The 26854-nt window shown below is 35.9% G+C and overlaps 1 long non-coding RNA gene across 2 annotated transcripts in view; it reads right to left on the bottom strand.

Annotated features, from left to right (window-relative positions):
* Positions 1-20873, bottom strand: part of LOC112641010 (uncharacterized) — a 30849-nt gene extending 9976 nt beyond the window's left edge. The window contains exons 1-4 of one of the 2 annotated variants that reach the window (XR_003124422.2): positions 20704-20873; positions 19733-19767; positions 19003-19142; positions 14552-14689 (exon numbers count right to left, since the gene is read on the bottom strand). This is a non-coding gene — a long non-coding RNA (uncharacterized LOC112641010). The remainder of the gene's footprint in view (positions 1-14551; positions 14690-19002; positions 19143-19732; positions 19768-20703) is intronic. The other variant, XR_004816603.2, reaches the window with a different exon arrangement.
* Positions 20874-26854: the final 5981 nt, after the last annotated feature.

Here is a 26854-nt window from a genome sequence, read left to right as displayed (position 1 = left end):
GACCATTAGAATGATTTTCAGAGTTACTTTCTTGACTTTAGAAAATACTCCTTTGTGGTCATCTAATAAATTACATGGACTCCTCTGCCTTTTGGCAATCTTCCCATATTACGTCTATTGTTATGCTGATTTACAAAAGGGAACACATAAATTGATGCACATGGAGACCCCATTATTGTGGGGTTCTCGTGCAAATGTTATTTATTGGGAGCGGATCACTAGGAATTATAAGAAAAATAGTTGGTATTGACCCAGCTCCTGTAATTATCATACTCAGCCATTTAAATCACAGCTATATGCAGCCAAAGATCCACGAACACAATTCCCAGTAATATCATTGAAATTCAGCAGACAGACTTTGGAGCCAGACAAACCTGAATTTAAATTCCAGGTTCACCACACATAAACTTAATCTTCTGGAAGTCACTAACTTGTCTAAACTTCTGTTTCTTCATTGGAGGTTGATGAAATTAGAGATTATGTCTATAACCACCTAGTACAAGACCTGACAAAACTTTGAGAGTCAATAAGTTGTTAGTATCGTTTTTGGTTACACATCTGTGAGGATATAAGTCATTGCTTGTTCCTCATAAAGTATTAGAGATTACAGATTTAGTCTCTAGCTATGTATGGCTTTGTAGGAAATTTGCTCAGTGGTAAATATTTGTTAGTTTTTATAAGAGCAACGTGAAAATTTTAAATGTTTCAATACATTTGTATTTATGAAATATTATCCTATATAAATTGTAGCAAGTAGATTGCAAGGCAAAAGCGTAGGCGTAGGACCCAGTTAGTCCAAATTCAGTGTGATGATAATTTGGGAAAAGGTGCTGGCAATCTGATGGAAAGGTGTAACTGGGTTGGAGAAGTATTTATGATAGATTCAAGAAGATCTGATGACAGAAAATAGGTTGTAGCAGGTAGGTTCAAAGAAAATTTCCAGATTTTTCACCTGTTTGTGCTCTCATTCAACACAAAAGAAAACAATAGAGTAAAATCAGACTTAGGGATAAAGTAAATTCAATGTTTTTAAAATTGATTCATAATTGGCATGCAATGAAGTGGACAGATACTAAATGTTCATTTTGACATGTTTTTACTATTTCCCGCACTAGTTCAATCATAGCATAATATAGAGGTGCCTGGGTGGTTCAGTGGGTTAAGTGTCTACCTTCGGCTCAGCTCATGACCCTGGGGTCCTGGGATGGAGTCCTGAGTCGGGCTCCCTGCTCTGTAGGGCATCTGCTTCTCTTTCTGCCTGCCACTCTCCCTGCTTGCGCTCATTTTTTCTACCTCTGTCAAATAAATAAATAGATAAAATATTTTTTTAAAAAAAATCACAGCACAAAATAATGTGTGGAACATTTTCATTACCTCAGAAAATTCCCTCATGTCCCTTTCAAGTTGATTTCACCTCTCTTCTAGGCAGTGCTTTTATGAATTCTATTATCATCGATTGGTTTTGTGAATCCTCATACTGTGGATAAATGGTATCACGCTGAATGCATTTTCTGTGATGGGCTTTTCATTTTAACAAAATATTTTTGAGAACATTGTGTGTAGCTCATTCTTTTACATTGCTGAATAGTATTCCATTGTATGAAACTATCCCAATTTGTCCATTTTCCTATTGTCAGGCTCTTGGATGGTTTCTGGTTTGGACTATTATGGGTAAAATTGCTATATTCTTATACAAAGCTTCTTGAAGCCATTTGTATTTTAAGTTACTATCAAAGAATGGTATTGCTGGATTGTAGACTAGATGTATGCTTAATTTTAATAAGAAACTGGCAAACAGTTCTCCAAAATGTTTTCCATTTTATACTCTCAACAGTACTGTATGAGAGTTTACACTGTTCCACATTCTGTCCTGTATTTAGTGTATCTTGTTTATTTGCCATTCTAGTAGATGTGAACAGATGTCTGTGGTTTTCATTTTAATTTGTATGATTATGAATGATTATATTTCACGCAGGTATTTTGATCAACATTTGTCAAAAACAAAAACAAACAACCTTTTTTTCCCCCAATTGGCCAGATATTTGAGTCTATTTTTGGACTATCCTGTGCATGGATCTTACACGAATATCATACTGTCCCAGTTATTATAAGTTTTAAAATCAGTTTGTATAATTCCTTTAACTCTTTCATTTTTTTTCAGGAGGGTTTTCTAGATTTTTTACATTTATGTATGAGTTTTAGAATCTTCTCACCAATTTCTATGAGAAATCCTGTTGGGATTTTGTTGAATCCACAGAACAATTTAGAGACATGGACATCTCTAAAACATTGAGCCTTCCAATTCATAAAATGGCAAATCTCTCCCTTTATGCCACCATTAATTTCTTTAAACAGTGTTTTCTATTTTTCAGTACGCAGGTTGTGTATATCTTTCACCTGATTTAGTTGTAATACTTTTTATGTTGCTTTAATGGTATTGTTTATTGCTAGTAGATAGGAATGTAAATCATTTTTATATTTTTATTTTGAATCCTATGAGCTTGATCAATTCGTTTATTAGTTCTAGTCATTTTTTTGGTAGACTCTAGAATTTCACATATACATAAATCATGAAACTTTCAAATAAATATGGTTTACTTATTTCTAGGGTTTTTTTTTGTCTTTTATTTATTCTTAGACATTTTTACCTGTACTGCACTGACTAGGACATCCACTACAATGCTGAATAGAAGTGGTGAGACAGTATCTCCGTCTATTCCCTATCTTGGAGGAAAGGGCTTAGTATTTCATTAGAAAATGTGATGTTAATATTAGGCTTTTCATAAATGCCCCTTATTGGGTGAAGGAAATTTTCTTCTATTCTTAATCTGAGTAGTTTTTTTTTAATCATGAATGAGTGTAGAATTTTGCCAAATGCTTTTTATGTTTCTTGAGAAATTCATGTCGCTTCATCTTTCCTCTCTTATTCTGATAGTGGATTGAGTTCTATTTATTTTTGAATGATACATTAACCTAAATTTCTGGGTTAAACTGTATTTGGCTATAACATAGTATCCTTTTTATGTATGACTGGATTGGATTCACTAATATTTTGTTATGGATTCTGTCATCTGTGCTTATTAGAGATATTGGCCTATATTTTTTCTTGTAATATTTTAACCATAAGCTTATTCTGGTTTATAAGATGGATTGGAAAATGCTCTCTCTTTTACTAATTTCTGAAAGTTTGTGTATGATAGCTATTTTTTCTTTCTTAAATGCTTGGTAGAACTTAATAGTGAAGCTGAGCCTACAGTTCTTTGTGGGAAAAATATAATATTAATTTCCTTAATAGGTATGGATCTCTTGCATTTCTATTTCTTTTTGTGTAAGTTGAAATTGTCCATTTCATCTAAGTTGTCAAATCACTGGCATAAAGTTACTAAAAATATTCTCATAATCATTTTAATAATTTCAGTATTTCTAATTACTTCCTCCTTTTCATTCCTGCTATTGTTAATTTGTGTTCTCTCTCCATGAAATACAGCGGGCTAACTTGTTAGTTTTCAAGAAGGGTAGAAGTCCTTCCAGCCTTTGACAGTAACTTGAGTAAATTTTTCAGCAGCCCCAAATTTGACTAATTTTAAATTAACAATAGTCATTTGCTATATTACCAGCTTTTTTCATTTGCCAGCTATCTCAATCCATTAATACTTGTACAGTATTTTTCAATTTCTTGGTGCAAATTAGTCTTCAGAGCTAATACTTGAAGAAGCTTCGTAAGTGCTAATTTCATTAATAACTGAAATTTAAATATACAGTATTTCTTTGCAGCTGAGAGGTACTTTGGTGGGTCCATGTTGACATTACTTGCACCATCAGGTAAAACTAGATTAAGTAATTTATTGAGCCATTAGGAATTATTGCCCATTAAGGCAACTCTTTTTGGAAATATAATAATGAATAAGGCACAGTTCCTGCCCTAAAAGAGCATACAATTGAGTACTGGGAAGGACAAGTTACTATGACATTATGGTTTACTCTAATAAGCAATGTGATAAAAATCGGCAAAAAGAACGTAAAAGAAGGTGATTCTAAGGGGAGATACCATAAACTAAATTCTGAGGAATAAGTAAGAGTTAGGTAATCTGTTCCCAGATTGCTGCCTTTCAGAGACTGCAAAAATGCAATCTATCATTAGTCACAGATGCTGTATTTGCAAATTTGCCTACTTGCTAAAATATATTTGTAATCCCCAAATCAATATTTGTGACATTTTTACAGTCATTTACAGATATGCACAGAGCAATGAATGATTTGAGTGGCCCAACGTCCATGTCCCTGTTCCCAGCTCTGCCATCCTGCATCAGCTCCCCTGGTGTAAGCAAGTATCTTTTTTCATGGCCTATTTGGTGCTCTATTTTCTGCATTTTTGTGCTTTTTTTGGTGGTGGTTTCACTGTTTAAAATAGCCCCAAGCATGATGTTGAAGGGCTTTCTAGTGTTTCTGAACACAAGAAGGCTGTGCTATGCCTTAGGGAGAAAATACAAGTGTTAGGTAAGCTTTGTTCAGGCATGAGTTATAGTGCTATTGGCTATGAGTTTAGTATTAATGAATCAACTACATATATCAACTACGTAAGTGCTTTTAAGCAGTAACACACATAAAGCAAAGTTATGTATTGATCGTTGGTTGAAAAGGTTGTGACCTGAAGCTCACAGGAGCCTAAGCCTGTGTTGCCTCTACAAGCCATTGCTCAGAATTCAATTGCTCCATTTTTGCAGTGACTTTATAGGACACGCTTACTACAGATAAAGAAAATTGACTATAAATGTCTTATGTTTTAAGTTACTAAGTTTTACCATCTGGGTTTCCCCAGCTATCCAAAAATAGAGCATTTTTATAAGAACTTTGGTAAGCTGAAGTGGCATGAAACAAAGAAGTAATTACCGTTCGTTTATATGGAAACATTTTTAGGCATTTCCAGACCTAAAAGACAACCTCTCTGATACCTTTAGCAAGTAGATTTTCCTGATACCTTAAGACACATCTTCTTAGTGAATTCATAAAATCAATTGAGATGAAGCACAAATGTTCACAGACCCAGTTCAAGGCTACTGAGTCTTGATGCTGAGATGCTGAGTGTAGTTCCTGGGGGAGGAGCTTGGTGGGGCTGCTGTGCTGCTCCAAGTGCACACTCCCTCTGTAATAGCCCACAGCAAGACACACACTGAATGCTACTTTCAATTTTTTTTTTTTTCCATAAAAGCAAAAATCCTCTTTGGATTTATTTTGGTTAGCAAAAACAGGTAGTAATGCAAGTCTTTCATAAAAGCAAAGTGGCATAACGTGGACTTTTGATATCCATAATTGGTTATGCAGCAAAAGATAACTAATGTAACGTATAAAGTCCAATGATACAACCTTTTTATAATCTTAAAACTAAATCACATGGGAAAACATGTCTAATGGCTTACCTGAAATGTTTGGGGACAGAATAAATGCATACACTTGCAGGTGGATATTTACTCTGGAATCAGCATTGCTCTCTAAACTGTTTATTTGAAATTATTGTGTTTTAAGAGATTCTGAGCAGTTTTCTACTTGAAAGCAATTTAATGTACCAAGAGGTGGCCACATCAGATGCCATCGGACTTAACTTGGTTTTGAGGATCTCTTCTAGCAATGTGTTGTGGACAACATACCAATATTAGAAAATACCTGCTTTGTGGATTTAATGTTCTAAAGTCAGTTTGAAAAACAGATAAACAAGAGTATACTGGATATGTGGAGGAAAGAGTAAAACTTGACAACCTAAGATCTCTGATGGTTTGCATCCTCCACAACTACTTTATGCTTGTTTTAGCTTGTTAAGACAATAATTATTATTTAAGTTCTAGAAGAACTTTGCCTAGTTCTGATTAACACATAGAGGTGATGGGTGAGCCATTAGTGAAAGATTAAATTATTGGTTTTTTTTTTTTTTTTGGAAAGTCTCATTTAGTTTATAAAAGGGGCCGATTGTGTATAAAAATAGAAAATTGCTGAATTGGTCACAGGCATCCTTCTGAGATTAGATCAATGGCAGCTGCAAAACCACTGGGAGACACAAAAACAGCATTTTAGCCTTCACTAAAAAGACTTTGTGTCTCACTTTCATGTAGCTCTGGCCCATGCCTTGCTGCCAGCTCAGCTGTTAAATTACTGTGAGATTGAAGAACAAGTTGGGGCTAGTTCTATTGATAAGGAAAATAATTTAGGAAGTTCATGTGTTCATTCCCCAGAATGGTACTTTAAAAGGATAAAGAATAATAATCATAATGTTCAATTGTTCAATGTATACACAGATCTTAAGAGATATAAGAAAAGTAAAATGTTTTACCTGTGAAATTAAATATCTATTGAAAATTTTTAAAATTGTGCATCTTAGAAAGAACAATGATTCTGAAAATCAATAGGTTATCTGGCTTGGGAAAAATATAAAGGTACAAATAATGTATTTTAAAATTTTAACAGATAACTGAAACATTGTATATATCAGATCTTCCAGGATTCTTTTTTTTTAGGTCTTACTAATAGTCAGATTTTGGTGTTTGAGCACAGCAACAGGAATCTCGGCACTTACTCATATTCTTTGTAGTTTCTGATGTCGCTCTGAAAATCACAAGAGACATGACCTATTTGAAATTTAGTTTCTGCTTAGACACAAAGTCACAATTCTTGCTTTCATCTACCACAGGAATGGGAAGAAAGCATGGCCTGGGAAGAAATTAATCAAGTATTTTGCTTCTATTCCCTTCCCTGATATGACCTCTTGCCCTGTTCCACCAGGTCAATAATTCCCATGGGGGTGAGGGGTTATGGCAAACAGACCTCAAGACATTGGTTCAAAAAAACCAAAAAACCCAAAAACTAATGGCTACAAAAATAGCAAATTTTGGAACTGGAGAGGAGTTCCTATTAGGACTACCCATTTAAAATTTCCATGTTTTAAAAGTCTCAATAAACGCTCATATTCCTGAAAACCACAAAGTGGCTTAAATAAGATTTTATTTCCTTTAAGTAATCCACAAGGAGCCTGAAATATAACTACATTCTAATGTATTATACCTTAATAGATGCAAATTATTATTGAAATTGACTGTAGTTGTATTTTATTTTATTTTTTCATAGAATTACATTCAATCTAGCCTTTAGTCTACCCTGCTGGAAATTTTCTTCACTAGAAAATCTATTAGAAACTTTGATCTCTTGTTGAATTTACCCAATAACCAGTTCAGTTCACTGATCTGATTCTAAAATCTAAGCATATGAAAAGACTGGAATAATTGGTTTCCTTGAATTACACAGATTCATATGGATAGAATCTTTGGAAGAAACAGGAAAGCTGAAAATACTGCAAAAAGATTTCCTTCATTGGTTTCTTTGTGCTAGAAAGAACAATAAATTAGTTTTTATCTCTGAAACAAAATATTACCAATAAAAGATAATGAAATAATATGTTTTACTATAAAGATGTTTAATTTACATATCTGAAATAGTTACTTAAATCAAATTAAATCAATTAAGCAATTGAATATTTATGTTTTAGGGATAAAACTTGATGAAGTTTTTAAATTAATAAGCTATTTATGTTTTTATCTTTTTATTTTCTTAAAATATTGTATTTATTTATTTGATAGAGAAAGTGCATAAGCAGGGGGAAGGGTAGAGGGAGAGGGAGAGTCCTGAGCAGGGGGCCTGATGTGGGGCTCAATCCCAGGACCCCAGGATCATGACCTAAGCCGAGGGCAGACACTTAACCAACTGAGCCACTCAAGCACCCCTCTATTTCTGTTTTTAGAATAGTTTTAGGTTCACAGCAAGGTTGAGTGGAAGGAACAGAGAGCTCCACATACTTCTCCTGTCCTCATACCCACAATCTCCCCCACTATTTATATCCTGCCCCATATGGTACATTTATTACAGTCGTCCAAGCTATGCTGACACATTATCAGCCAAGGTCTATGGTTTGCATTATAACAGGGCAAACATTTTCCTAAACAGGTATATTTAACATAGGTATATTCACATACACATCTTTATTCACACGATATCCAAAAAATTTTAAAATTGTCCTCTCATTATAAAATTGTAACAAAGACTGGACAGTGTTTTGATTACTCTGGATGTAGTTCAGTGTAGATGTAGTTCAGTGTAAACACAACTTTGGAAGTCATCCAGAGGTTGTGACAGTATCTTCTAAATAGTTAGATATTCTTTCATTAAAGGTACCATGTACTCTTAGAGGGATCTTGTGAGGAGTATAGGACCAGTGCAAGACAGGGACCTGACAGGGTATCTTTCCGTATTGAAGATTGAAATGGTCTTGCCTCTCTTTGACCTTATCTTTTGCAATGGAGTGGTGGTGGGAAGGAGGATCTGGAAACTGTGCCTTATATGTGATGAGACATCTTGAAACAACTATTGTTTGCTTGTGTTCTGATTCCCTGTTCATATTACTTAAAGCTATGGTAATCAGTATTGGGTAATATTGTGTGTCAGAAATCTTTTAGTTAATTCCTAATCTAGGACTAATTGATACTGACCCTGTGGTCATTGTAGCAGGTCCTTGAATCATGCTGTCCCCTGCACCATGCATGTTGAAATTTTAATGTCCAGTAGGACAGTATTAGGAAATAGGAGGTGATGAGGCCATTAGTGTGGAGCCATCATGAATGGGATTAGTGTCCTTAACAAGAGATCTCGGAGCTCTCTCTATGAGACAACACGTCAGGTAAGTTGCCATCTACAAACCAGAAAGCAGATCCTCACAACACATCAGACATATTGGTGCTTTGATCCTGGACTTCCCAGCCTCCAGAACTGGGAAAAATAAATATTTATTGTTAAAGCCACCAGCCTGTGGTATTTTTGTTACAGCAGTCCCCCCAAACTAGGACTTTCTGCCTACATAAACAACCAGATTTCTAGATCAAATTTCTATTTTAAAACCTTGAACTGCAACCTTCAGCCAAGCTTATATAACTTCTTCCATGCTCAATGGATGTTTTATAAATGTAGTAACACAATGTACATTAGTGGTGAGGCAAGTAGGTTTGGAATCCCATACATCTGGGCTTTAATCAGAGCTCCTCTATTAACTGTGCTACCTGGAGAAAATTGCTGAAAACACTCTGGTTCTCAATTTAGCCATAGAATGATTTCTACTTGATAGATTATAATGTAAATAAGTTATTTATAGGCTAAATGAAAGCATGGATACCACCTTGCATAGTTAATATTAAAAAGTAGATATTCCATAAAAGTTATTTTCCCTTTATTCCATCTTTTAGGTTATTAGTTTATTTTTTAATAATTGTGCTTATAGTGCAATGAAAGAGCCGTGTGGGCAGTGCATTTATGATGATTTTATAGCATATCTATAAAATATAAATAATGATAATATAAAATGCCTTAATATGACATCATAAGGGGATATCTTGCTATCTTAATATTACTACTACAATTACCTCAGTCATTCCACAGGGCCTCTATTTTACGACAGATTTCAGACAGCTCATGTTTCAAGAATGAATGGGGTGATTTTCCTGCCTTTCATGCAATTTTGACAATTGAAATACAGCACTATAATTTTTCAAACTATACATATCTACTCTTGATGGTATTTTCAAAAATTTCTGAGTTGCCTTTCTATATATTCAGAACACGATTTGATTTCTGATATGAGATGTAAATTCTTCCACTTTGGCCCCCAGGATACTGAAAATTGACAGGTATGAGAAGCTGTGTTCCCAGAGACTTGGTGAGTTTAAATGAAAGAACGAAGTTATTTTTTTGGCCAGTTGCCACTTTACTCCATCACTATAACTGAATTAATCCCCAAAAAGGATCATAGTTTTGATTTTGAGTGGAAAAAATTTTAAAAGCAGTAACTTTGTACATAGCACTTCTTTACATTTCATGTGTTCCTTTAAAAAATTTTTCTCATGGAAATTTTAAACATAAAAAATAGAAAGAAAAGTATGATGAATCCCCAAGTACTATCACCAAACTTCAAGAATTTCATTTTACTATCTCATTTTATCTCTCTCCTCTACTTTTTTCTTTCTTCCTGGAGTATTTTAAACAAATCCTAGTAAAGGACTTAAAAAAAAAAAAAAAAAAAAAAAAAAAAAAAAAAAAAAAACAATGGCGGTGCCATTATCATGAACCAACACAATTAAAAATTATTTATGTCCTCCAATATCCAATCTGTATTTATATTTTTCATATTTTCCCCAAATAATCTGTTTGAATTTTTGTTCAAAGAGATATCAAGGGATGCCTGGGTGCCTCAACAATTTAGCACCTGCCTTTGGCCTGGGGCCTGATTCTGGAGTCCTGGGGTCGAGTCCTACACCAGGCTCCCTGCATGGAGCCTGCTTCTCCCTCTGCCTGTGTCTCTGTCTCTCTGTCTCTCTCTCTCTCTCTCTCTCTCTCTGTCTCTCATGAATAAATAAATAAAATCTTTCAAAAAAAACAAAACAATACAAAAAAAAACAAAAAACAAAAAACCTCCCCCCAAACCAAAGAGATATCAAAACAGGTTTTACAGGTTGTATTTGGTGTCTACCTCATAGGCTTCATGGACTATAACCTCTTTTCCTTTCAGTTTTTTCATTTTAAAATTACATTACATTAAATTGAATGAATTTTTTTTTCTGTCTTCAAATTGTCTCTCTGTATAGAAAGTAAGTAAAAATCTTCTAAGGATTATTTTTTCCACAAGAAGTATGTAATCACTGGGAACACAAAATATTAGGATTTTTTGTAAGCTAAAGCTATTTATTTATTTATTTATTTATTTATTTATTTATTTATTATTTATTTATAAAAGATGTATTTATTTATTCCTGACAGAGAGAGAGGGAGAGAGAGCGAGAGAGAGAGGCAGAGACATAGGCAGAGAGAGAAGTAGCTTCTTGCAGGAGCCCGATGTGGGACTTGATCCCTGGGACCCAGGATCACGACCTGAGCCAAGGCAGACACCCCAAACCCTGAGTCACACAGGTGTCCCCCGTTCATTTATTTAAAAGGCAGTTTTGGGTGCCATGTGCCAGGTAGTGTGCAATGTAACTAGGAAAGAATGTTGAACAAAACAGATACAATTACTGCTCTTCTGAAGTTAAGTGTTTTGCGGGAAATAAAGACATGAAATCAGAAGTTAATATGCAGTGTGTAATAGAAGTTCAGGGCACCGGGGGAACAAATGAAGGAGAACCTGACCCAGTCTAGGAGGCAGGGGCATGGGATGGGGAGTGGGTTGGGGCTGAAGGTGTCCCCCTCTAAATTCATATGTTGAAACCCTAATCTCCAATGGGACTATAACTGGAGATAGAGCTTTTAAGGATGTAAGATGAAGTAAGGTCTAAGGCTGGGGCCCTAATCTATAGGACTGATTTTCCTACAAGAAGAGGAAGAGATACCAGAGCTAGCTCTCCCTCTGGGAGTGTGTGCAGAGAAAAGGTCATGTGAGGACACAGCAAGAAGATACCGTCTACATACTGAGGGGAGATTGCTCCCTAAAAGCAAACTCTGCTGGCACCTTGTTCTTGGAACTCCACATTCCAGAACTGTGAGAAAACAAAATTTCTGTTGTCTAAGCCACCCAGTGTGTGATGTTTTAGTATACCAACCCGGATAGACTAATACAAGGAATTAACGGTTAGAAAGCAGCAAACGAAGTCTTTTCTTACCTTCAACCCCGAAGTGAGTTGAATTCCTTAATTCATTCATCAACAATACTGATTATGAATCTACTATACCAAGGGTTAGGCTAGGGTGTGTGTTGGTGGAACATACAAACATCCTGCCCTCGTGAGATGTATTATCTGATGGGCCATGTAGACCTTAAGCCCATGGTATCAGCTATAAATTCATCATTATAGAATACACTGAATCCAGTGAAGGGGAAGGGGAGAGTCCTAGGACAGAAATAATGGGTAGCTGTGTGGATGGGAAAGGGTGGGCGCATGGGGGGTGGTGATGAGGAGTATTCGCAGGGCTGAGGGGACATCTTAAAGAAGAAGGGGCATTTAAAATAGAGCTTGAAGGGGCAGCTGGGTGGCTCAGTTGGTTAAGTGTCTGCCTTCGGCTCGGATCACGATCCCAGGGTCCTGGGATGGAGACCCACATCGGGCTCTCTGCTCAGTGTGGGGAGTCTGCTTCTCCCTCTCCCTCTGTGCTCTCTCTCAAATAAATAAATAAAATCTTAAAAAAAAATAGAGTCTGAAAAAAGAGTGGGAATTCAGGGAAGTTTCAGAGAAAGAGTATTTCAAGTCTGAGGACAGAATAAACCTTGATACATTTGAGAAACAGAGACAGAAAGTGTGTGTGGAGCATGTGACAACAAGAGAGCAAAGAGCTGGGAGATGAGTCTGGAAGGAGGTGGGGAGCCAGACCCTGCAAGGCCTAGGCAGTCATGTTTCCAATGTGATGCACAATACACTGGGAGACAGTGAAGGGTAGAAAGCAGGAACCTGCCTGTCTAACGGAGGAATTCAGAAAACCATTCAGGCTGCTACATGGAGAATCATGTCCAAACACGCAAAAGCAAGCACAGGATTATAGGAATGAAAGCGGAGGGCAGGGTAAATGACCAGAGCAGCTCAGCTCTTGGCGGAAGCTGAGGATAAAAGATGCCTGTCTTGTTCAGTATTGTCGTTGGACCAGCTGCAACTTCGGCCCCCAAGCACCTAAAACATGGCTAGAGACAAACCACCCCATCCTGACTGGTCCAACTTTATATTTATGGCTATAACCTCAAGTCAGCCTTTAGCTTCCTGCAAACTCAACTGCATTTCTCTGGGCATCAGTTTTTCACTCTCCTGGATCAGGGATCTGCAAACTATCTCCTGTGAGCAAAGCCCAGCTCTGTGTGATTTTGAAAATAAGATTTTCCTGAAACACAGCCATGCGTATTTGGTTATGTATTGTCCGTGGCTGTCTTTACACTACAACACAGACGTTGAGTTGAGTAGCTGTACGGAGACTGAATCATCCACAGAACCCACAGTACTTAATATCTGATTCTTTGTTAACAAAACTTTGCTGATCTCTGTTTTAGGGGGCTATGACATACATTCGTCTCTGTCTCCAAAGTTTAACCCTCTTTCCCCTCAGTTGAAAACCTTCCTTTTTGTTTCAAAATGAGGATACAGAAATGCATAGGAAAAATGTCACATTCTTCCAACACCAAATATGTATCTTCTTTCAGCCACCATCCAGTTTCCCCGTTCTCTGTTTTCCTTCCATCTTGTTGACCCTGATGAGTATCTGAAGGAGTTATCTACATTTACTATCTGTGCTTCTACTTCTTCCATTCTGTAACTAGGTGTTTTAATAAGAATGTTCTTGTTAAGGACAGTCAAACCCGTTTCTCACCCAATTTATTGGTCAATTCTAACTTGCCTTGTAAAAAGCACTTGTAAGAATTAGTCATTTCCTCTCTCTTGAAGACCTTTCTTACTGTCTTGAAACCTGTTGATTATTCTCTTACTTCACTGACTTCTGATCTTCTTTGTCCTTTTCCAGAATTTATTTCTCTTCCCATCTTATTTTTTTTTTAAGATTTTATTTATTTATGAGAGAGAGAGAGAGAACAAGAGTGAGGAGAGGGAATGATTCAGGGGGAGGGGCAGAGGGAGAGGGAGAGGAAGAAGCCAACTCTCCACTGAGCAGGGAGCCAGACAAGAGGCTTGATTCCAGGACCCTGGGATCATGACCTGAGCTGAAGGAAGATGCTTAACCGACTGAGCCACCCCGGGCGCCCCCTTCCTATCTTCTAGACATCATTGCCCCAAGACTTAGTGCTCTCTCCTCCCCCTCTATATACACACAATATTAGTGCTCTTACCCACTCTCTTACAGGAAGTGCCATCTCTATATTGATGATTCTTACATTAATACACATCTTTGAATTCCAGATTTCTATTTCTCTGCCAGACTGCCTGGTTGATATTATAAATTAAATTTTTCCAAATACAGATTTTTAATTTCCTCATAAAATCTACTGTTCCTTATTTTGGTGAAAGGCACTTCCCTCCAATCTTCTGTTTGGACTAAAAGCTCTAATTTTTTGGGCAGGGGGGTTCTCTCTTTCCCTTGTTTACTAAACTCAATTCATTAGCATATCCTAACAGATTTGTTTGAAATGTATGTACAATTCAACCTGCTTCCTGATACCTCTAGTTCTATCACTTTATGTAGGCCAACATTATCTTACCTGGATTGTTAAAATACCCTCTGAGATGATCTCTCTGCTACTAACCTTGGTTATTTTATTCACACAGCAACCAAAGTGATACTATTTAAATACTCAAAACTCTCCAGGGACTCCATGGGCGCCCACCCATATTAACATCAAATCCTTCCCTTGTTCAATGTAGTCACAACAGGAAACAAATGGCATATTCAAATTCACAATTTTTGGAAATAATCAAGGGTCTGTTTACAAAGCCATTACCAGAACTCGGAGACAGAGGGTGACCCGTCAGGAGCCATGGCTTCAGGGGCAAAGCCAGACCAAGGCAGTGAAACACAGAGAGAGCTGGAGGATTAAAAACCTTACCTTTATTTCTTTTCTCCTCTAATTTCCTCTTCATACCTTTTATTGGCTAAATCCTACCAGAAGCCAAAGGGCAAGGCAGCCCATTGATGTGGTCCATAAAAGGGCACAGATAAGGGTGTAGAAGATTGGGGAATATATCTGAGGAACAAATATAAAGTATCCAATTTATGAGGCCTTATAAAGCTGTCCTGGAGTTGCCCTACTCCTTTCTACCTATTTTTCTACTTATTCTACCTAACAATATTTTCCTTGTGAACACTGGCCTGCATCCTGCATCCTTTTTTCCCCACTAAAAAAGTATACTTCTTTTTTGAACCTTCTGCTTCTGTTCCCTCCTCTGCTTGGCACTTTTTTCCACTTCCTGTTTTAAGGTCATTCCATCAGAGAAAATTTCCCTGACTAGTCTGTATAAAAATACAACCCATTCATAACACTATTGCCCCACCCAGATTTTTTTAGTAGTATTTTTACCTCCCAACATGTTATATACTTATTTGGTTTTTGCTCTCCCCTACTCCCAACCACTGAAATGCAAACATTTTGAAGAAAGGACTAAGTCTAATTTATTCATTGCTGAATCCCTAGAATCAGAGAAGTACTTGATATGTAGTAGGTATACAGTTGATTCAGGGTAGTTATGTTCCGTAAAGTTATTGTGAACATGAATTAGTGAATACTGAGTCATTGTTAACTGAGGAGTTACAGGGTTATGTCTTTGACAGCCTCTGATCCCAACATTTTTTGTCAACGTTTTGATCAATACATAATTTTGTTTTATCAGGCTCCTTGCTCAGCAGGGAGACTACTTCTCTCTCTCCCTCTACCCCTCCCCCTGCTTATGCTCTTTCTGTCAAATACATAAATAAAATCTTTTAAAAAAGACATGTTTAATATATGGTATTTATTTATACTAAAACACTAGATGAGAAGTGTTTAAAAATTTTTCTGACTCTGGGTAGCCATAAATTTCTTTGCCTTTCAGTCCCACAAAGATGCTCTTTTTCACACTTAAAAAAAAATAAGTCATCATCTCATGAATTCACAAGTGTAGCTGCTTTTTCACATCTTTCAGATAGTAACTAAAAAAAACCAAATTATTTGTAATACCCAAATGTTTATCATTAGTAGAAGAGATAAATGAATCCTGTTATATTTACATAATTGAATACAGCATTGATAAAAATTGAATTAATACTACATGCTACAATTGGGTTGTTTCTCACGGTCAAAATGAAAAAAGTCAGACACGACAGGCTACCTATTGTGAAATATCATTCAGATAGACTTTGAGAACAGTGACAAGTATACCATGATAGGAATTTGGGTAGGTAATCAACAGGGAGTTGGGGGATGTGAGATTTCCCAAACACATTTCTGTCCCACCCATTTTATAGTTTTATGCAACAGCAAGAAGGAGCTTTGAATAACGCGACATGGTGATATGTGTGTCTTGGTCTGGGTGGTGGCTAGGAAGTTGTATTCAACTAATAAACGTTTATTGATCTGTACACTTAATGTTTGCATACTTTATGTAGTGTGAATATTATGCTTCAATGAAAAAGTTAAAATAAAATATAGAGAAAGGAAAAAGTGACTCAAAAATCTTATACACAGGGGCACCTGGGTGGCTCAGTGGTTGAGCGCCGGCCTTTGGCTCAGGGTGTGATCCTGGGGTCCTGGGATCAAGTCCCACATTGGGCTCCCAGCAGGGAGCCTACTTCTCCCTCTGCCTCTCTCTCTGTGTCTCTCATGAATAAATAAGATCTTAAAAAAAATCTTATATACATTCAAGTTGACATTTAAGTGCATGAGAAATAATAAGCATCTTGAAATATATACATCTATCTCTGTTTCTATTTCTATCTCTGCCTCTATTTCTTATCTCTACCCCCCATTTCTCTTTAATGGCTAAATCTATTTTCAGAGATATTTCACAGGTTTAAATACCTAACTTGACTAAAAATAAATTATCAACTCAAGACAAAGAAAGCTGAAATTAGTCCAGAGAGAGCAAAGGAAATCACAAAAGGAAAAAAACAAAAATTAATAAATTAGAAAACAGAAAAAAGAGGAGAGTGCTAAATGTATTCCAGAAATAGTCCTTTGAAAAAGTAAAATAAATTGTGACTGCCTGAAAGACTCCACAAAAAAATGCTACAATTGATACAGGAATTCAGTAATGTTATAGGATATAAAACCAACTCACAGAAGTCTATGGCATTTCTGTACACCAATAATGAAGCAGCAGAAAGAGAAATCAAGGAATTGATCCCACTTACAATTGCACCAAAAACCATAAGATACCTAGGAATAAACCTGACCCAAAGGTAAAAGATCTTTACTATGAAAACTATAAAACACAGATGAAAAAAATTAAAGATAGAAATTGAATTGAATAGAATTGAGACAATTGAAAATAGAAATTCCATGCTCATGGATTAGAACAAACATTGTTAAAATGTATATACTACCCAGAACAATCTATACATTCAGTGCAATCCCTATCAAAATAACACCAACATTTTTCACAGAGCTGGAACAAACAATCCTAAAATTTATATGGAACCACAAAAGATTCTGAACAGCTAAAGCAGCTTTGCTGGAGACATCACAATTCTGGACTTCAAGCTGTATTATAAAGCTGTAGTGATCAAGACAGTGTGGTACTGGCACGGAAACAGACACATAGATCAATGGAACCGAATAGAGAACCTAGAAATAAACCCGCAACGCTATGGTCAACCAATCTTTGACAGAGCAGGAAAGAATATCCAATGGAAAATGACAGTTTCTTCAACAAATTGTGTTAGGAAAATTCGACAGCCACATGAGGAAGAATGAAACGGCCATTTCCTCACACCATTCACAAAAATAGACTCAAAATGGATGAAAGACCTAAGTATGAGACAGGAATCAATCAAAATCCCAAAGGAGAACATAGGCAGCAATCTCTTTGACATCATCTATAGCAACTTCTACATCTCCAGAGGCAAAGGAGACAAAAGCAAAAATGAACTATTAGGACTCCATCAAGATAAAGAACTTCTGCACAGCAAAGGAAACAATGAACAAAAAAACCAAAAGGCTACCTTTGGAATGGGAGAAGATATTTGCAAATGGCATATCTGATAAAGAGCTAGTGCCTAAAATGTATAAGGAACTTATCAAACTCAACACGCCAAAACCAAAAAAAATCCAGTTAAAAAAGGTGCAGAAGCCATGAACAGATATTTCTCCAAAGACATCCAGATGGCTAACAGACACATGAAACAATGCTCACCATCACTCACCATCAGGGAAGCAGAAATCAAAACTACAATGAGATATCACCTCTGACGCCTGTCAAAATGGCTAAAATTAAAATTAACTCAGGAAACAACAGGTGTTGGTGAGGATACGGAAGAAGGAGAACCTTATTACACTGTTGGTGGGAATGCAAACTGGTGCAGCTGCTTTGGAAAACAGTATGGAGGTTCCTCAAAAAGTTAAAAATAGAGCTACCCCGCCACCCAGCAGTTGCACTACTATGTATTTATCCAAAGGATGCAAAAATACTTATTCAAGGGATACATGCACTCTGATGTTTATAGCAGCATTATCACCAGTAGTCAAATTATGAAAAAGGCCCAAATGTCCATTTTAAGTGGCCTTTGAGGTTCTAACTGAGCAGTTTGACTATGAACTCATTGAACAATTTCAGTACATCTTATAGTGATGATGTAAGAGAAGTAAAAGCGATCCAATGAAGGAGATTTTTTTTTTTTTTTTTTATTCATGAAAGATACAGAGAGAGAGAGGCAGAGACACAGGCAGAGGGAGAAGCAGGTTCCATGCAGGGAGCCTGATGTGGGACTTGATCCCTGGTCTCCAGGATCACGCCCTGGGCCAAAGGCAGACGCTCAATCACTGAGCCACCCAGGTGTCCCTGAAGGAGAATATTAACCCGAGAGGTACTTTTCAAAGAACCACACTTGGTCTGACCCATTTCATGAGGAGGACTTATGGCTGATATAGAAATATTGAACCTTTAAACTCTGAACACTTAACCTTCAAATATCTTTTGAAGGATCTATCCTGGTAGAGATATATCTGTATATAGATATAGGTACAGACAGAGATACAAAACATATTCTTTTCATAAAGCATTATTAATCTGTGATCCTCCATATTTACCCAAGTCAACTAATGCTTTTATGATGAAGAAATTGAGGGGGTTATTTTTATACACTTGTCCACAGATTTAGAGTGAAGATATTTTCTTATGTAAGATGGGAAACATTAATATCACCGCGTAATTAGAATATAATTCTCCATTCAACATAAATGTAGTATGAATTCTTGAAATGCAAAACCAGGAAATGGTACTAATTATGTTAAATATCAAGTAGCAGTGAAGTGTTTGCTTTTGTATCTGTTTGTTTTCTGCATATGAAATGAGTTGATTAACTAACCTGAGGTTATATGGTTTTCATACAGTTGAATAGATCTTGAGATGAACTGCTGTGCATTTAAAATTATGCTCTTTTATCTCCCTTGAGTGCAGAGCTGAAGAGATCCCTCCAGTCCAAGCCTGGCTTGAGCTGAGAATTATCTGGCAAAAGTATGAAATGGAATTTAGGTAGGCTACTACGTAAAACAACAACAACAAACCCCCTCCCCCCCACAAAAACCGGTCTTAGTTACATTCTGAATGAGTAAGAAAACATATGATGAAACTCACTTATTTCTCCAAAACTTGAAAAAGTTGTAGAAAGAAGGTAATTTCAGCTTTCAAATTGGATATATTTTCTTAACCTAATGAGACTGGGTTTTAGATCAGGGCCAGTGATTTCTACTTTACTTTTCACCCACATCCCAGTTTTTCCAAGCATGATTGTGGCTGTCCATCAGAAATATCCTTTCTTATTTAGAACTATAAATCGTCCCTTTCTGAAGTTAAGTTCTAAAAAATAAAATACGACTCCACAATTATAAGCATGTTCAATTCTACTTAATGAAATATGAAGAATAGGTCTAAATAATGGATGTGCTTTTGTTTCCCTGAAGAACACATGCAAATGTGAAAGCCATACTTACATTAAAATGCCTAAATACTCTATATTGTAGATTCAATTATGAAAACACTATGTATCACATATGCTAATATAATGAGATCCAATAATTAATGAGGTAAAATAGTACCTCCTCTAATGCAGTTTTTGTTTCCACAAACACCCCTGAAAAGTAGAAAATATTGCAGTTAGGTAAGATTTAAAAGAATGACCTTCCACTACGTGGCAATATCAGGTGTTTTTTTTTTTTTTTTTTTTTTTTTTTTTTTGTAATACATCTATTTTGTCAATTCTGTCTTCCTTTAATTGATACTCTCCATTTTCAGGAGCAAATCAAACTAGCTTCTTATTTCATGATTATTAATACTATGAAGAATTTCCTAAAGATCTATTAGTTTTTCATGCTAAGGTTCTGAAGCTTTTATGTTTATGAATGTTCCCCAAACCAATAGTCTGTCTAATGTATTATCCATCATGTACTTCTCAAGAAACTGATGATAACAAATTAAAATTTACTTACAAACCCTAGAGAAGAAAAAAAAGAAAAAAAACAGACTACCTTATTTTAATGTGAAGTTCACTGTAAATACTCTAAATTCACCTTAAAAAGGAATATTTAGCCAAAACCATTTTGGAACTTAACTGTAATAAATTTTTAGAGTCAATATAGATATTTTTAGAGTCAATATAGATCTACAATTGCAGGGAAAGCAGATGTTGCTTGGCTTTAGCCAAATTACTTCCATTATTATCTGAATAGTAAATATATCTATAATATTTGTATTTTTGAACAAATTTCCAGTCTCAGTGATCTGATTCTGCAATTATTAGTATATCTTAGAGACTAAAAAAACAAGAAAATTATACTTTTATTCCAATAGTGGTTTTACATAAATTAAGGTTGTATAATAACCTAGCAAAAAATTGTGGAAATCGAGGGGCCATTGAAATAGTAACAAAATTTGTTTAGATGATTTCTAGCCCACTGACTAATTTGATTCTTCCAGAAATCCTGGGGGGGGGGGGGTAATAGGTAATAAAACAAACACAGCAGCACATATCAACACTTGCTTTCTTCCAGGCTCTATGCCAAGAGTTCACCTGCTTTTTCTCATCAATTCTTTCAACAACGTGGTGATTATTATCCCCAACTCACAGATGTTGAGACTGAGGCACATAGAAGTTAACAAATATGATTAAGTTTGCAGGCAAAGCAATAAAAATGAAAGGCACGATTACTGTGTCCACTTGAAAGATGAAGTGTTACTTGGGCAAATTCTCTCAGCAAGGAGGCATCAGATCATAATGGCAGGCATTAGGTCACAATTAGGACACAGTGCAGAGATTTCCAACTCCAACTCCTATACAATTTTGATTATACCACACCAATCTGGTCTTGAAATAAATGTATTCCCTCCCGGGAAATCAGGATCTCTAATATGGCAAAAGAGTAAACACAAATTCTATAAATGGAACACCTGAAGTGACCCCACTGGGAGCTTTCAAATAGCCCCTGCAATAAGGGGGTGTCTACTGTATGCAGGAGAGAAATAAACTTTCAAGCTTACAGAGATAGAAAATAAGGCTCAATCAGAATAACTCTCATATCTATTAAACGTGGTTACATTTATTTTTCCATTTCTTTTTTTTAATTTTTTTTTATTTTTCCATTTCTATACAATTCTGCTTTATCTATTATAAAACCATTGTTAGGTACATGTACATTTATAATTGATATACCTTTATAACAAATCAGTTTTTTAAAAAAAATTAGCGATTCCGATAGGTATCACGTGTGATGTGTGTAGTCATATCACATTGTGGCTTTAATTTCTATTTTTCTAACGACTAATCATGTTGACCATCTTCTCATGTGTCTGTATGTCGTTTCTGGTGACATGTCTGTCATATTTTTTGCACGTTTTCTAGTTGGACTGTTTGTTTTTAGTCTAACCCAAGTATTAGTGAATGTCTTGTGATTCTCCCTGTAATATAGCAAGAAAGGCAGTGTCCTGAGGAACTGTCGCAGGACTGTTTCTCATCCACCCCTAGAGGGGGCTGCCATGAGGCGGTTTCTCATTCACCTCCCTGGGTGTGGTGAGCTATGGGACTTCCCACCGAGTCCTCCACGGAGGGTGGAGGTGTAAGCTCTAAAACACCAGTTAACTGCAGTCCAGAGATGGCTCATCCATAGCAGAGCAATGTACAAATTGTGCTGCCATTTGGTCCCTCAGGTCAAGTCCTGTGTCATTCTATGGGATTAGGGTCACAGGGAGCTGAAACCATGCTGATAATTGCTTTTGCTTTCCTTTAGGTAAATAATAAACTATCTAAATCCATTCAGATTCATTGTCTTTTGCTGACCGAATCTATAGAAATGTGGCAAGCCAACCTAGTAGCTACCACCATCACCCTGCTGCTCAGGAACTGCTTGACCACTTGACAATATTCATTAACCTTCTACCCAAACACTCTCTCTCTTACCTCTAATTATATTTGCTAAACTGATCTCCATGCCAATAATTTTGCTTTCTGCAGATCTCTATCTTACATCGAAACTAGAGTAGATTTCCTAAATGCCAAACTAGTATTATTCCCCATCTTTAAATCTAACTAAGTGTAACATGTTACCATGTGTCTCAGCCAGGTTGGGCTGCTACCACAGAATACCTTAGACGAGGTGGCATACAAACAACAGAAATTTATTTCTTACAGTTTTGGAAGCCGCGAAGTTCAAGATTAAGAATACAGCAAAATTGCTGTCTGTGAGAGCCCACTTCCTGGTTCACAGTTGTCTTTCTATGTCTTCTGCTGGCAGAAGGAGTAGGAGAGCTCTTTGGGGTCATAGTTGTAAGGGCACTGATCTCACTCATGATGGCTTCACCTTCATGACTTAATCATCCCCCAAAGGCCATACCTGTTAATATAATTATATTGGACATGAGGATCACAACATGTGAGTTTTGGGGGGGCACTTCTAGTCCATAACATGTGGCTTAGAAGGGCTTCCACAATTTGCCCCTGCACTACCTCTGCCAACTCATATCTTGACACTCTTACAGTGTAAATTCTAGTGGAATTTAATATATTCTCATATTTTTGAGGCTAGATACACATGTCAAATTTTAGGCATTAAAAATATTTAGTTCTTATTAACCCTCAGCACAAAATATGGCAGCAAGTAGGAAGCTGAGTAGAAAAGCAGAGCAATGTTGGGTTCATTTGGAATACTTCAATCTTACCTTATTTCTCTTGATTAACAAGGTATATCCCTAAAATATATCAGCAATCCACGATTTGCTTGCAACAAATACTGCACCTGCCATATATTGATGGGTTATAGGAGACTCCCAGACCAGAGCCACATTTTATTCTCCTTTTCTATATATCCAGGAAAACAATGACTCGTTAATTTCTTCAGTTTTATAAAACCTTAAGGGTGATTACAGGGAGCTGATTTGAAACATCTTTGATTGAGTAGTATGTGTAACATTATGTAAATGACTCTAGGATTAATTAGGGACCTATTTGATCTAACATTCTACTTCAGTATTTGAAAAGCCAGCACATGACTCCTGTTGATATGTGTCAGGATAAAACTCCAGACTACAAAAAAAGGTGGCTTTTTCATCTTTGACACTATACATGCTGCTCTCTCCACCTTAAACTCTGAGAAATTAAGCATGCCTTTGTAAATATTTTCTTTTTTTTTTTTCAATATGTGATATCCAGAAAAACAAAAATGGACTATCAGTTAATCCCTTCCAATAGAATGTTCCTTAGTAGGCAACTCACTAGAAAACCAAGAATAATGTTCTATAGAAACACAAAAGATCTCGAGGAGAGATATTTAGAGGAAAATGTTATTTTAACACTTGTGAGGGAAAATATGATTCTTCTCCTTAGCGGTAAGGAAAACTGACATTTGTGAATTGCCCATTTTAATACTTTTATGTGCATCTGGTACTTGGCAGTGTTGATGGGAGTAAAAATAAGAGTGAGCAGAGCATAAGTGTAGAAGAATGAATGTAGGATGTTTTGAATTGCAAAATGCCCTAAAAATGCATTTTAATTATCACTTTAGAAATACTCCTTTCACGTTGGTGTTGTTACAAACATATTCTCTTTAGGTAACAGAGTTATGTTAATGACTGTTGAAATTCAGCTGATATTCGTAGGTACTCCTCTTACTATATTCATGACACTGAATTATGGTTTAGTGATACCACTTTCATATGTTGTTTAGGGATAAAAACAGGATTAGGAAAATTGCTCTCAGCCACCATAGTAAATTTTTACCGGAACAAATAACCAGCTATGGTAGATGACATTGGCATTTACTTCAACTTCCGAATACATAATTAGAATGGAAATGACTTTATGTCATATCTCCAAATATATGTTCTGTTTAGTACCCTTTGTTGCTGAGATATGTTTCCTAAGATTAGTATATTCTGTGTTAGTATACCACAGCTTAAGCAAAATCAATACTTTTGATATTTTCTATTTTGTAATTTGATGACATTGGCACACTGTCAAAGACTTATTCATGAAGTGACTAGTATTTCAAGTGTCATTATATACGGATAAAAGTTAACAAAATTTTTAATCTCTATACTTAGCATTTTCTCTGCAGATTCCGTATTTTTTTCAAATCTCCCAAACCACACAGCAACAGAAATTGTAGTTAAAAGTGACAGCTGACATTGTAAAAAAATAATTTCATGACTGAAAATAATTTCATTGTAGAAAAATAATTTCAACTCAGGGTAAAATGTAGCACTAATTCTTTGAATGCATTTTATCAGTTTTAACTTTTAAAAAAGATATTTATTTATTTATTTATTTATTATTTGTGAGAGAAAGAGAGAGAGATAGAGAGAGAGAGAGTATGAACAGGGAGGAGGAGCAGAGGGAGAGGGAGAAGCAGATTTCCTGCTTAGTAGGGAGCCTGATGTGGGCCTCAGTTCCAGGATCTTGAGATCATGACCTGAGCACAAGGCAGACGCTTAACTGATTAGCTACCCAGGTGCCCCCCATTTAACTTTTGAGGAAATATGCTTTTAGGAAAAGCATATTGCTGAACATCAGGTCAGAACCCAATGTAACAGTAATCAGCTGACTTGGAATTTGTATTTTAGCTTAAATGTCTTGTCTACAGTGAATGTTTCTAATTGTAATCTCCTGTGAAATTCATCAACTCAGGCTGTTCTCTTAGTTGCTTCTTTTAGAGGGCACTGCTGAATAATTGAACTTCACCCTCATGGTAAAGATAATTTTAACTTGAGGCCAAGGTTTTAATGTCAAAGGCCAAAATATAGTCTCGAATAAAATGAACCATACATTCCAAAGAATTTTTTCTTGCAATATTGTAATATTGCACAATATTTTTTTACTATTATGGGAATATGTGAGTTTTTAGTTCTCTCCCAGTAATTTTGCATAAAAATTTTGACATGAGAAACCAGAAGATTGAGATGTTAGTTCTGATTTTGCCACTTTGTAAGTTTGTTACCATGCCCAAATCATAGTAACGCTTCCAGACCTTAGTTTTCCTAATTATAGTGTGAAGGAGTTGGATAAGATCATCAATAAGATTTAGTTAATTCTCAAATGTTGTAGTTTTATAACAAGGAACTTGCTTATGTAGGAAATTTCTTAAAAAAAACTGTACCACAAAATTTGGTATTACCTGTCATGTGATTTTAAAGTGATATCTTATAAAAATTTTGTTGATGTAGTGAAATCAAAGCTACTTTCTTAAAGCTTAGTTACAATAACCCTATAAGTTATATTTTTGTTAAAGAATAATAAAGTATTGGGATCCCTGGGTGGCGCAGCGGTTTGGCGCCTGCCTTTAGCCTAGGGTGGGATCCTGGAGACCCGGGATCGAATCCCACGTCGGGCTCCTGGTGCATGGAGCCTGCTTCTCCCTCTGCCTATGTCTCTGCCTCTCTCTCTCTCCCTGTGTGACTATCATAAATAAATAAAAAATTAAAAAAAAACAAGAATAATAAAGTATTATTTTTTCTATAGAAGTATATTTTAATAAGAAATACATAATTTGTTTTTTTTTTAAGGACTTGCTATGTTACAAAGATTTGGTTTTTGGATGGTGTGTTTTATTTTTCTATCTAGAATTAGTATTTTGTAAAACTTAACATCTGGAAATAAGGACAATACATAAGTCAGCAGTTAAATGAGTTATTAGATTTGATTGTGTAGAATACAATGCCTATTTTTGTCATCTGTGGGTCATTGTAACACATAGTCAGAATGACACTAGGTCAGAAGAGAGGTAGGTAATTTAACACCCAAAGGAATCTTTGTGCTAAATCAGACCCCTTTGTGCCAACTCAAATAGAGAACTTGATTTTATTCTAGGAAATGTAAAATCGCCCAATCATCTAAAAGTAAAATGTCCTTAGAAGTAAACATATTCTTTAATCTGATAATTACAAAAATGCCACTTACTGGTTACTCTATACACTTTCAAGTATTCTTTGGCTCATGTAATATGGAGTCTGTATATTTTGCTATTTTTGTTCAATTTTGTTCACATTTTTTTTTAATTTTTATTTATTTATGATAGTCACACAGAGAGAGAGAGAGAGACAGAGACATAGGCAGAAGGAGAAGCAGGCTCCATGCACCGGGAGCCCAAATCGCTGCGCCACCCAGGGATCCCTGTTCACATTTTTGTTTCAAACATCATTCAATGGAGCAATGATTTCAATGACCTCAACTCTCTATATAGCAGAGCAATTTGCTTCTGCCTTTATCGACATTGAATTAGAGTCAGGATAGTTTCTCTTTGGATCTATGAGAGATTATATCTGCATATGTACAGTCCAAGACAGGGGGCTTTAGTGACTGTGAAGAAACCTATGTGATCCCCTAACACAGCATTCTAGTGTGTCATTGCCAAATATACTACACACTCAGGGTTAAGTTTAATGGGCTTATCTCAAGAGTAAGTCTAAATGTTTTTCAGAAATCTTTAAATCATATTTTTGATGACTATTAATCATTTTAAGATTGGAAGCAATTTCTAATTAATGAGCCTCAGAAGAAATGCATTTGAAAAGCCAAAATTAACTTATTCTAATGACCTTTGAAATCAGATTATATTAGAATAACAATTTAGTAAATCACATGCCTCTTAATTGTAAATGAAGATTTGAGATAAAAAAGAATAAAAAATGTTACTGTTGGGGTGCCTTGGTGGTACAGTTAATTAAGCATCTGACTC

This window comes from Canis lupus, chromosome 6, assembly GCF_003254725.2.
Source record: "Canis lupus dingo isolate Sandy chromosome 6, ASM325472v2, whole genome shotgun sequence".
In the NCBI taxonomy this organism is placed as follows: Eukaryota; Metazoa; Chordata; class Mammalia; order Carnivora; family Canidae; genus Canis; species Canis lupus.
Note: the sequence above shows the minus strand (reverse complement) of the source record. Positions and strands in the feature narration are given on the sequence as shown.